Here is a 13,093-nt window from a genome sequence, read left to right as displayed (position 1 = left end):
CCTTTCTAACGCCCTGTTGGACACCGAACTCTGCCGAGACACACCCCTTCCACTTCCACTTCACCGCACTAGTAGAGTCTCTAAGGAAGCTATCGATTAGGGACCAATGGTTGTCAGTTACTCCAATGTGACCCAGTCGCCTCATCAGGTGCGTGTGGTCCACCACATCGAACGCAGTTTTCGCATCAAGTAAGATCAAATGCATTTCGGATCTATTGTCATTACATTCACGATACAGTTCTTCTACTATAAAAACTGAATCTAACGGTGAAGAGTTCTTTGTAAAACCCCGTCGGTATATATTCTGACTGTCCTTTACGTTTGGTGCTATCCTATCACACAGTATTGCTTCGACGATCTTGCCAATCACCGGTAGAACTGTTATGCCCCTGTAGTTCCCTGATTCATTGGGTTCACCTTTGTTTTTAAAAAATGGAAGTCACCACACTTCTCTTCAGAGCCGCAGGAAAAGATCCACAAGCAAACACATGGGATACCACTTTCAAAAGATACTCATGAGTGCTTTCTTCACAGTTCAATATATGTTCGACTGACATGTTGCAAACATCCGGCGCTTTACCAATATTCAGACTTTTAAATGCTTTTTCAAGTTCAATTTTAGTTACAGGTTTAACATATTGATTACGGTTCACATTCACAGTCAGTTCATATTCAAGATTCACGATTTCATCATATACATTGTCGAAGAAGTCATTGGTGGCCTGTCGCCCAAGAGCTTCAAAATGATCGTAAAAAAACCCATAAAATTTCATCTTCTTGGTACCGTTGGTTACCCACGTATATATCTGTTATAAACCTGCTCTGCTTGTTACGTTGGCTATTCACTAGTTTGTGAAATGTTCTAGACTCATATTTCCTGCTTTCAATTATCTTCTGTTTTAATTCATAGTCTTTTTTCGCAATTGCCTGCCTAACAGTAGATCGTAACGCCCTCTTAGCTAAGTTCTTTTCAATTAACAAACTACTCTCTCCACGAGGTCTACATGCACGCTTCCAAACTGTGCATGCACTGTTCATGTTCATGACATTGTCTTTAATTTCCGGGTTCCACGCTTTTAACTTAGGTTTAGATTTTAACGGTTTCCTTCTACTGGCAAGATTAGACGCATATTCACTCAAAAGCTCACAGAAATCTTTAACAACCTCCTCGACATTCTCATCATCAATTTCAGTTTCTAGGTCTATGAGACCGTCTTTGACCCTACTTGCATATACATGCTTATCGATAGTTTTCCAGTTCACCATAGCACGTATTACGCTCTCTTCTGGCGTTACATTCAAAGTATAATCACACCAGAGTTCAACCTTAATAGGATAGTGATCCGATGTATTTGTTAGCACCTCATTAAGTGCGACCTTTCGTGAAGTGAGTAGCTCTGACGACACGTTATACAGAAAAAGTCAATCTCGGTACACTAATTGCTGCGACGGTCTAAGTATGTTTTCCCGGAATTCTCAAATTTAACATCAAAGTCGTTTACCATTTCTTTGAAGTAATTCAGTCTTCTGGATCCATGAGCCCCTCCAAGATTTTCATTAAAGTCGCCGCCCACAAGAATAAAATTGCAAGCGTTATGTTTCAAAATAATTTCCCTTAACTAATCCGCACAGTCACAAAACGCAGTCACATTACCACGCAACCCTCGACAGGGCATGTATACAGACACTATTACTAACCTCATATTGCCCTTGAAGTTAGAAAAGTGCACGCACTGAATTCTGTTTTTTTTAAAGCGAATGTGTCGTGTGAAAATTTGAAACAATAAAGACAATAACCGAATGGAACGGGATTTTAACGTAGTGCGCAAATTGGAAGCAATAAGAGTAATTTATTTTTCAACTTGTCCATCTTCGTAGTATACCTTTAGTTGTGAGATATTAACGGTCTCCCCGAAAAACAGGCCTTCGCCTGCGAATTCAAAGTGGGTGGGGAACGAGACTGCTTGTGGATTTCGAGTTGCTGGAACTTTCTAAGGAAGCTGCTTTTTTGCAATATTCAGCGATTTTGCAAGCTGTGTGTTTGGAGTCGGAGATGTATATTGCTGAGATTAATGATAGTGTGTTCGTTCTTGTGACCAATGATCTTCATAATAGCAGTGGGAGAGCAATCTTAATCCCAGATCGCCTGCACCTTATGTTTTCTGGTCGAGTGGTTGGTAAGTTTCATCGTTATACATGTACATTACACATGTTTTATTATTTGTGCTATTTTTGACACCCCTTCTCATGCTGTAATATGAACCAATGGCCATTGGTTTGTGTGCGTGTTGAAAGAAGAATGGGTTGCTTAGCTCCGATAAGCTATGGGGCTGTTTTTTAATAAAGTTTCTGGCAGTGGGCTTTTTTCGTCTTCGTGCAGCAACCTCGGCCCCCTTATTTTGTGAAAAAAATAGTCGCACACTGTTCAAAATGCTAAAAAGATAGTCGCGCAATGTTCACAATTGTGAAAAATAGGTGATGACTATTCAACATTGCGAAAACATGAGTCGCGCATTGTTCAAAATTCTGAAAATATCAGACACGAACTAGTTTTTGTTTTATGTTATTGTTTCATCTTTGAATGTTATAGATCTTAATTCAAATAAATAGTCCAATAATAATTTACAGATCTAGATTTTTATTTGAAAAGTAGTTGGGCAATAAATGTTTAATTATGTTTTTTATAAAGGTTTCTTTATTTCACTTTCACGTTTACTAGACTACCAGACTACCAGTGTGAACAAACATTTTCTTTTTTTTTAAGATGTGGAGACAGAACCAGTTTTATGTACAATTTCGATTTCATACACTCAAAATTGAATAGTTCATGTATTATTAGGTATGGCAGGTATTGACTAAGACCGCGTCTTTATTATTTATCAGTAATCACTTTGCAATTCCATTCATTCATTCATTGGATCCTGCTGATACAGCACATTTCAGTTTTCAGTGTTATCTCATAATCTTAGAAGGAATATTTCAACTTTAAAATTTTATCTACTTTACTAATAAATAAGCATCATTTTAAAATAAACAGACATTTGGACTTTAAAACCTTGCTGCAAAAATTTCTATAGTTTGGATTATTTGACTAATTATGAACTAAAAGTGACATAATGGCTTCAAGAAATAGCAGAACGACTCAACGAGCATTCGCGGCGAGATCGGTCACTCGTTCTCGGGCAGTTTCTCGCACGGAACATGTAAATGAAAATAGACAGCCAAGTCGTTCACCTGTTAGTAGGCTTGATGAAAATAATCCTGCGAATGGGACTTAACAAAATTAAAGCAGAATTTAAAGGACTTTGGCATTGTTTTGCCAAGCACGCCTAACAAATCACTGCTGAAATTGTATGAAGAATTGAGTAATAAAGACAGGAGTGCCCAAAAGGATGTGTCATCACCAGTCTTATGCCCCCTCAATAACATCTATACATATCATATTCCGATTGTGTCAAGTGCAAATACTAAAATGCCCGTACCTTGGAACTGCTATGTTATGTGTAGATGTTATAGTCTCATGGAAATTATAGCCAATATTTTGCACATGTCACGTCAAACTCGCCCATATAGATCTAACTTTTCGAAGACCACTGCTGTCGCTCGCACTTCTTATATTCGAAGACCACTGCTGTCGCTCGCACTTCTTACTCCGCGAAGACCACTGCTGTCTCTCGCACCTCTTGGTACCCTTTAAACGCAGGGACCACATTTCGCGAAGACCGCTGCTGTCTCTCGCACTCCTTAGTTCCTTTGAACGCAGGGCACTTCTTGGTCCCTTTGAGCGCAGGGACCGCAGTTCTAGGACAAGGACACCTCTCTGTCTACTGAAAACGACGAACTGTTTCTGTGTTCTACTGAAATTCTTAGCGATGTTTGACGCAATAGGCCTCGGCTTCACAGAGCTCCCATTCAAAAAGAAAAGCATTTCCATCTTTAAAGTATTAGTTTTCCTAAATTCCTCTTTTAATCAAATCTGTCATGTTTATGTTTTTATTAAAATGTATTAAGTTTATTTTTATTAAGTTAATTTTTTCTTATTATGCTGTATAATTTATGTTATTTTTCAGTGAAGCAAGTGAGGCCCAAATTTGTATTCGTTTTATTTTTCCCATAGATGAATGCTCATTCTTTCATGTTTTCCATTTTGTTATAGTCTTATTAAATGATATAAGTTTTAACTATTACTTACCGCTTATTAATTTTCTGAATACAATATGAATAGTTCAGTTTGTTTACATTTTAACGAGTTAAGCGGCATTCCACGCCTACAAAAAAGTAGTTCTCAGTATGGGCGGGACTAAGCAAGCATTGAACGCTGCTCACAATACTGAAGAACCCAAATGTAGGCGGAGTTAAAAATGATATTAATGGGTGGAGCTTAAAAGTGTTATCGGATGGGTTATGCGATAACACTTTAATATATCATGTCAGCGTCTCCAACGTAAATGTGCAGTAGTGGCATAATAAATATATGACATTTACCCCTTTTACCAGTGTTAAAGGGGATCCAAAAAGTCCATGAAAATCATACGGAATATCGCGTAATTTAAAGGCAATCTATAGGTAACAGTATACTGAATAATCTTGTCATGTAGGGCTGTACTCTATAATAAAATATCATAGTCGACTCGAATGCACGTTTTACACTAAACTATTGTTCTTGTTTTATCTTTTGGAGATAGTGGTCGGGCATGAATAGATGTTCACTACTAAATCCCTGAAATATGATAACCGTTGGGAATATAGTAAAACATGGCACTGAAAATAGGTTACATTCCACTAGAAAACGGCCGGAAAAAAAGTTGCTTTAAGAGTCGATTTTGATTTGTGTAAAGTTCTTACTTCGTTTATACATGACATATAATTTTTATTGATAAATCGATCCCGCTTAGAATGGCTTTTACGAAAAGGTATGGTTACGGGAGTCTCTATGTGCAAAATGTTGCATTTATTTTCGCTTAAAGTTGTCGCTTTTACATTAAATTGCATAGGGAAACTCTTTAGTATATTATGACCTATATGCAAAGATGTCACTTTTGTGTAAGCTTGTCTAGGTTTTCTAACCGCTAAGCCACGTGACTAAGTGGACAAAGCGATCATCGCCCAGGCGAGATACCAATTGTACTGGTGACATAAGTATAACGATCAATGCAGATTACACAAAATCGTACTCCAAAGACTGCGTTATATCAAGTATGAAACTTAAATTCAACTATTAATAGTTATTATCTTAACCCATTTATGCCCAGTGGACTCTCCCATCCTTGTAAATTGGATCAATTTATTTCCAAAATTAGGGATGTCTAGTTTATTTATTTCTATATTTAGAATATTACTTACTACAATTCCTTTAAGCAAACAGCGTAGACCCAGATGAGACGCCGCATCATGCGGCGTCTCATCTGGGTCTACGCTGTTTGCAATGTCCTTTTTTCAGGACGCTAGGCATGAATGGGTTAATTTGAGATAAAAATATAATGTAAACGATCTGACCTTAGACAAGTTCAAAATTAATGTAGACAATAACGCGAAACATCCTGTGGACGCCCTAACATTTAACCGGTGTGTGTGAGCTGATTTTTAGATGGGCGCTTTAGCGCCCGTCTAAAGTGCTTAGTGTGAAATTCAGGTCGATACGACTAGGTATGATTAACCCAATACCCGGTTGCGTATCCGCGCAAGAAAGAGTTGTATAATTTATGCAAGAGGTTTGAGTTCTCCAATTATGTGTATTCACAAATGGCAACATTATATTAATATCGTGTTACATTCAATATTTTCGAACGGTGTTTTATAGAAAAGAATCAATAAACAATGATCGTATTGTACGTGTCGCGGAGGAGATTGTTTATGAATTATTAAAATAGTCCACTTTCTGCTGCGTGTGCGTGACGTAGTATTTTCGCTCAGCTCATGCATAAATCTGAGGCTGGCGATAAACAAAGGGGAGTCCGTGTGAGAATAACGCAGTAGTATAAGGTTACGCTTGTTTATATTCACAGGTCTCAATTAATAATACGTTGACCAAGAGTTCAACAATTATTACAGGGATACGATAGACAACATAAAAACATGTTTCATTATCGCTTAAACTGTTAAAAAAATATTTAAATATTACAATAATATTCTCTAAAAAATGTAGTCTTGCTGTTTTGAAATAAGGTTTGGAATTTTGTTTTCTAAATAACTTAATTCAAAACAAAAGTTTAATTATAGTGTTTTTTACTTGTTAGTCGCATATTTACCGCATTATAATGTGTGTTATAATAGGCAAACCATACATTAGCAAAATTCAATCTGCCTTCGCACATTAAAAGGTATGGGTCAATTAGGTGCTGCGTTTCCTTTGCTTACTTCAGTTAGAGGTCAATTATTTAAGTAATAACAATCACAAGGCTCCGACTTCAAAGGAATTGCGGAGCTTTCTTACATAATAAAAGTCGTAGTCGCATGGTATTTGCGTTTTGCGTCCTATTTGGTCACGTGGTTCTTTTTCACGGTTGTTTTGGTATTCATGATATATGAGGCTATTAATAGATGCGTCTGTCGATAAACAAAGGAAAGTTTACGGGTTAAAACAACGCAATAGGTTACGCTCTCGCATACAACTCAATGACGTAGTACAGGTCGTAAAATGAGAGATTCGGGAAAAAGTTGACGCTTATTTATATCAAAGACCCATATTATCTATAGGTCAACAATAACTTCAGCGATACGATAGACAAAAAAAAGTTTCATAATTGCTAAACCCGAATATAACAAACAATTTATAATAATAATACGAATGCAATAGCAGAAGGTTAGTAGAAGGTTAAGCTTGTTTATATTCACAGTTCTCAATACATAGACAGTTGGATATGAGTTCATGAATTACTACAGGCATACTATAGGCAACCTCGAAAATGCTTTTTAATCGCTAAAACCGAAAACAGCCTAATATATTATATTAAATATATTTATAACAATAAATGTCTTTTAAAAATGTAGTCGGCGTATACGCTGACTTTGAAATAAAGTTAGCAATTTACTTTTATAAATAATTAAATACAATTAAACAAAAGTTTAACTATTGTGTTGTGTTTTTCACTTGTAAGCTGCATATTCACCGCATGAAATGTGTGTTAGCATTGTCAAACCACACATTATTGTGAGTAAAATAAAAAATATACTACGGGAGAGCACTTCATATGTGTCCTCATATGCCTTGTTATGAGTATCTTTCTTCACTATCGAAATATATCGTATGTTTATATTTGATTTAAACGCAGTTTTCTTTCGACACATTTAAATCACACGTCAATAGCGCCGTCATGCGAAAATGGGTCTTATGCGTTTCGGCAAGCGTTTGTTAAACCCAACATGTGCTTTTGCGCAGTCAGGCCATAGGCGATGCTGTTCGCTTTAAAATCACTCAATATGTTATGTTTCTCCTTACCAGAAGGAGTGATAGCTGAGTGGGCTATTTATATAATGGGCGCATATGGAATAAGACCCATTTTCACATGACGAGGGTCATTACAAATCTCATTGCGAATTAAAAATGCCACATTTAAGAACAATGCTTTTTGATACAAAATTGAATTGAAAATAGCAAACTTGTTAATAATGGCAGCCTATCCACACATTAAGGAATGATTTCCAGACGTGCTGACCAAGTACGGCAAACATTGTGGTATGATAATTAAACGATTTTCTCTTATCGTGACACTATACTATTTCGCTAATGATTGTTTTCTCATCTTGGAGGCGAAAGTGAAATTCTGCGAGATGGATTGTAACGCGTAATTGTAACAGGGCCACAATTTGTGTCGTTTGAGCATACAGAGAGTAGTCCGGAATTCCTTACACTGAACAGTGCTACATCCTTTGAATTGAGCACATACGCAGTGATGTAGCAAAAATTCAGAGGTTGTAACTCGAATCAGCTTATTAAATACTCGAAAATATTCATGCGTGTCTGTTGGCGTTATGTAAAAGTCACTAAGATGAAAACTGTAACAGCTACGCCTAAAAGCGCATGAGTGCTCTATACCTATGTTTATGTTAGCGTTGTTGACACCGTGTAAACTGCTCGGGTAATAAGTAAAGCATAAATAGCAATGTTTATATACTTTTGTTCCTCCATATACAAGATACGAAGATTGTTGTATATTTTGAATTTGTATATGGTGTCAAAAATCAAAAGTTTTGTACACGGAACTTTCATTATGAATTTATATTCTTGGTGAGATAGTCATTTTATATAAGAAAAAAAGTATTCCTTTGATATGGTGACTGCAAATTTTCTTTATATTAAGTTATCATTACTATTTTCATCATACTTTCTATGCTTTCAGAACTTCCAAAAAGCATGTTGTTTTTATTTTGTCTTAGTTATTTCTATGAAATAATAAGGATGATAAAAAGTGCACACAAAACTCGACCCGTGCGTTATGACACACACTTTATAAAGTTGAATGGCGTATGTTCATTTCAAACTTGCGATTGATTTTCAAAAATGAATTGCGTGTTAAATTATGCAATAGCGAACATCTTCAGTGCCTTCAGCGCTTTGATAGATAATGCGATCATTGGTGTCATGAGGCGACTTGAACGTACGATAACTGTAAGTATAGCGTGTGTATTTTATCTATCTTGTTTTTTCAATTTATAGAACATAGGATGGTTGAATCAAATTTTCCCTTACATTTGATATACAAACTAATGTTGCAAAATATGTCTGCTGTCAGCATTCAATATTATTGAGAATGTTATAAAATATCTTCCTTGATTTGTATTATTGTGCTTTTTGAGTCATGTGTTTTCATTTGAGTCGTGGTTACAGAGATTGCGTGAAATAACGTGATAGAACGATCCCGCAGGACGAAGTCGTTGCGGATTTGTTTGGACACAGTCACCACCGTTTAGCTCATCAAAAAATGCGACAAAAACACGTCAACATTTTTATTCATAAGAATTCAATACGTTCTTATCAAATATTTCCTCTTGTATGCATTGTTCATATGGTGTTCATAAGTATAACAGACTCGTTTATGTATGAGAATTTTCCATACAACATCATTTATTGACATTTTCTTCACAAGGCACTGTCAGTTTTAAAGCAAATTATAGTATGCAAATCTTAAAATTGGAATAGCCAATACTAATCAACAGTTCAAGAAGAGCATATTTTAAAGATTGCGGTTAGACACTATTAACACTATCGATTATTTAGTTTTATTACAGACGATACCAATTTGAAAAAAACATAATTATAATACCGGTAATTATGTATATAATTATATATAGTCATATATTTATATAATATTTGTGATGTAACAACTATATGGAAATTAACCACGACTCAAGCAAACAGCATATTTCCTTAACACAATGATACCAAGAATGATAACCTCTAAACTATTCTTTAAGTGAACTTATATTGCTGACACAATATTGTTCGCACCCAACATTTTTTGAAAAGTAAGAAAAGTATTTTGTGCTATAAGTTGCACCCAACTTTATTCGACTCAAACACGGTTATTTATTTGTTCCTGGAATCCAGTGTGTCTTTGTATTTAAGCCTAACAATAATGTTTAATCCAATAGGTCACCGAATAATTGATTTCTCGATGAAGTCATTTCCAAGATAGCGCGTGATTTTTATTTACAATTTTTAACCGTAAAATGGTGGAAATCAACAGAAGTTTTGACAGCAAAGTGTGAGAAGATCTAAGAAACGGTCCTGAGCAAGTTGGAAGGTAGGTTAGCTTAAGTAGTTAACTAAGAATTAATGTTGTATTAAAGGGAGATTATACGATTGTGTCAAATATTTATGAATTTATATCAATATTAATATGTGTTAAAAAAACTTATTATACATATATTTTAATATACATTAAAATAAAAGTTTAGAAGAACATGTGTCGAAAACTGCGAAATAAGCCAGATATTTAATTCTGAAATCGAAATTGTCTGTACAGTCGAATTCGCCAGCGTGTATATCGTGCATGTACAATGTGAATCTAAATTTAGTTTTACGAATCATTTTAAATTCCTGCAACGATATCTATTCATACGACACACGAACACTTACTCTGATCCTAATAAAAAAGACGAATGCTTCGGTTATTGTAGGAAAATATATACGAAATATCTTGGTCACAATTGGCACGGGGTGCTAATGTGTCTTTGCTGCATTTTATGAAATTCGTCTTCAATGTATATGTTTTCTTGCCTATCTTGTGTTATTGTAACATATTTAATCAATATATTACAATTAAGAGCAATTAAAAACTTTTATAATCTCCCTTTAATACATAGATTAAAAGTTAAATGATGATTTTCATATCAGTACTGTAAAGTGCATTCTAGATTAATGAAAAAATGTACCATTTTCAGTAGTTTTTTTTCATTTAATTAGAAAACATTATTCTGTTGATCCACTGATTCAACTTTATACTGTCTGAAATCTATAACAACTATAATTGTAAATAAAAATTACCGGTACCTGATTGTGGGTGGTATAAATGTGTTGAGTTAATCCCCCTTGATATAAATTTGCCATACAATCAAAATATGCAGACACCAATTTCTATGGCAAGCGGTTCGACGCATAAATAGAGAATAATAGGTTGGTGACGGGGATGGAGAATGGTTATCTGGCAAGTCGGAGGATTCGGCTCACACGATAAGATCCTCCGACGTGCCAGATAACCATTCTCCATCCACGTCACCAACCTATTATTCTATTTATCCTGTCACATTTTCAGCATCCGTTGAAATGGTTCTAAAATATCTAGTTTTCGAGTATATTGTGTTTAAATATTAAATATGGGAAAACCCACGCGCGAGCAAAAACATTGTGACGTCACGTCATGCAAAGCGCCTAGGCTAGCTTCCATCTTGTTAAACAACACAGAAATCAAGTTAATCGTTATTAACTCAATACACAAAGACGAAATTATGCTCTTTAAATAATAATGTTTAAACAAACAGTACTTTACATGTTTTTGGTTTTTTTTTTAATAAAGAAGTATAGTTTATTAATAGACAATAGTTAAGGCATGCGCATGCGCGGAGAGCAACTGACGGATATTCGAGGTCACGTGGTCAACTAACCTAATATCTTTTGGGATATTAGGTTACCTGGTTATCGGGTTGGTTTAAAGGCATGTGACAGGATAATCCCAATAAACTAGGCTTCTAATGAGAACCTAGGTTCGCGGAATGAGAACCTAGGTTCTCGCTTGAAGATTGCACATGGCTTCCAGAACCCAACTTTTTATTCGATATCCTCGGTCTTCATGAGAAACCTAGGTTCTCATTTAGAAACCAAGGTTCTGGTAAGAACCTAGGTTCTCAGAATGAGAACCTAGGTTCTCAGAATGAGAACCTAGGTTCTCATGAAAAACCTAGTTCTTGGGAGCATGCGTCGAACTGCTTGCCATAATCCGTGGTTTTCATTTGGGATCCATAGGTTCTCATGAGATCCTAGGAACTCATGAGAACCTGGTTTTCCAGAATTACGCGTCGGACGGCGTAAACTTCCTCGTTTGGAATACTGGACACATATTATTCAGGGCGCAGGATCAATGGGGTTCACATATGATTACACACGGGCTTGACAGAATGAAAACACGCCGTTAAGAACTGTATTTTTTCAGATATCTCAAGTTATTAAAATATGTTTCAAAGTCTTAAGCGCATAAGTTTTTCTTGCAGTGTGGGCCGATATCTTAAGATTGAATAATACATTATTACACGTTATCAATAGAGATTAAACTTCTATTAAAACCATAATGATTGCTTAAATATATCACAGGCATACTTAAAATAGAAAACAAAAAAATAGCCCAATACTGCACCGTTCAGTCGTTTGAAGCCCGAACAAGGGAACTGAATATCTGAGACTCATTTAATGCGGTAACAATGAATTATGACTAAAGCATGACCGTTGTTTTTTGTTCAAACATGACTTTCGGAGTGAAATATACTGACCGTTGGCCGTTTTGGACAATTTACCGTATTTCTCAAGTGAAATATAGTGATTTTCGTCGGGGGGGGGGGTCCAGACTGACCGCTGTCTGCTATTGACCGTTATTCTTAAGTGACGTCGGTAAAATATGCGTGTCAAACTATGCAAAAGTAAGTCAAAGGCAATAATTCAAAAGTACTTGAAGCGCCTGGCTTTTTATTGACGATACATCATAGCAATAAAAATTGTGACCGAGTTTAATTATGATACGATTAAAACTACATGTATTTTTGTTAAAAAGTGCACATCTTTCTATACACTGTCCGCAGGTGGTCTCATAATGCGTCGTGTTCATCCCGATGTCGCCAGAGAGGTAAATGATGATGTCATGTATTTAGTTCATAAAACATAGTCATATACAAAACAAATTAAGAAAAATATACACAATTATAGTGAAAACATGGTCAAATATGTTCTGTGTTTGGGAACTCATGTATTGTAAGATAATAGAATCAAAAGTTTTTAATAAACCAATAAACTATTTAGATATACTATTTTAAGTTTCTTTTCGGGAACGTTCAAGGTAAAAAATGAATGTTTTACTCGTTAGAACTTTAATTATCACATCGTCAACAGGATTAATCCACCATATATTTATTTGCATTGACTGATAGGTTCGAACAATGGCGCATGCGGCGAGGTATCAGCACCAGATGACGTCAAACCTGATGAAAAAGTTCATAATGATTGCTCGTCTCATCATAGACGATCATCCGACAATTTTGGATGCCTTGGAGATGCAGGCATGTTGCAAGTTGGTCTTCATTTAAACAAATTTAATCAAGCAATATAATTATTTGATGATTTATTCTCAATTATTCTAATTGGGTGGTTCATTTCTATTCTGTTTCAGACGTTGTTAATTTCTTGATTAAGATATATATCTATTTTAGACTTGTTCGCGTCTACCAATGTTTTGTGTTTTGTTTTGTTTAATACATGTAATGAAAAAAATATGCATAACCTTAAACACTGTGCGGATATATATTTATTTTCAGGATTGGGATAATATTTTGTATTTTAATTTAGACTGTCAGGTTATGGATGTATACTTTAACGATTGGGATATAAGTA

This window comes from Dreissena polymorpha, chromosome 10 (genome assembly GCF_020536995.1).
Source record: "Dreissena polymorpha isolate Duluth1 chromosome 10, UMN_Dpol_1.0, whole genome shotgun sequence".
Taxonomy (NCBI): domain Eukaryota; kingdom Metazoa; phylum Mollusca; class Bivalvia; order Myida; family Dreissenidae; genus Dreissena; species Dreissena polymorpha.
The sequence above is the reverse complement of the archived record's forward strand: the minus strand, read 5'-3'. Positions refer to the sequence as shown.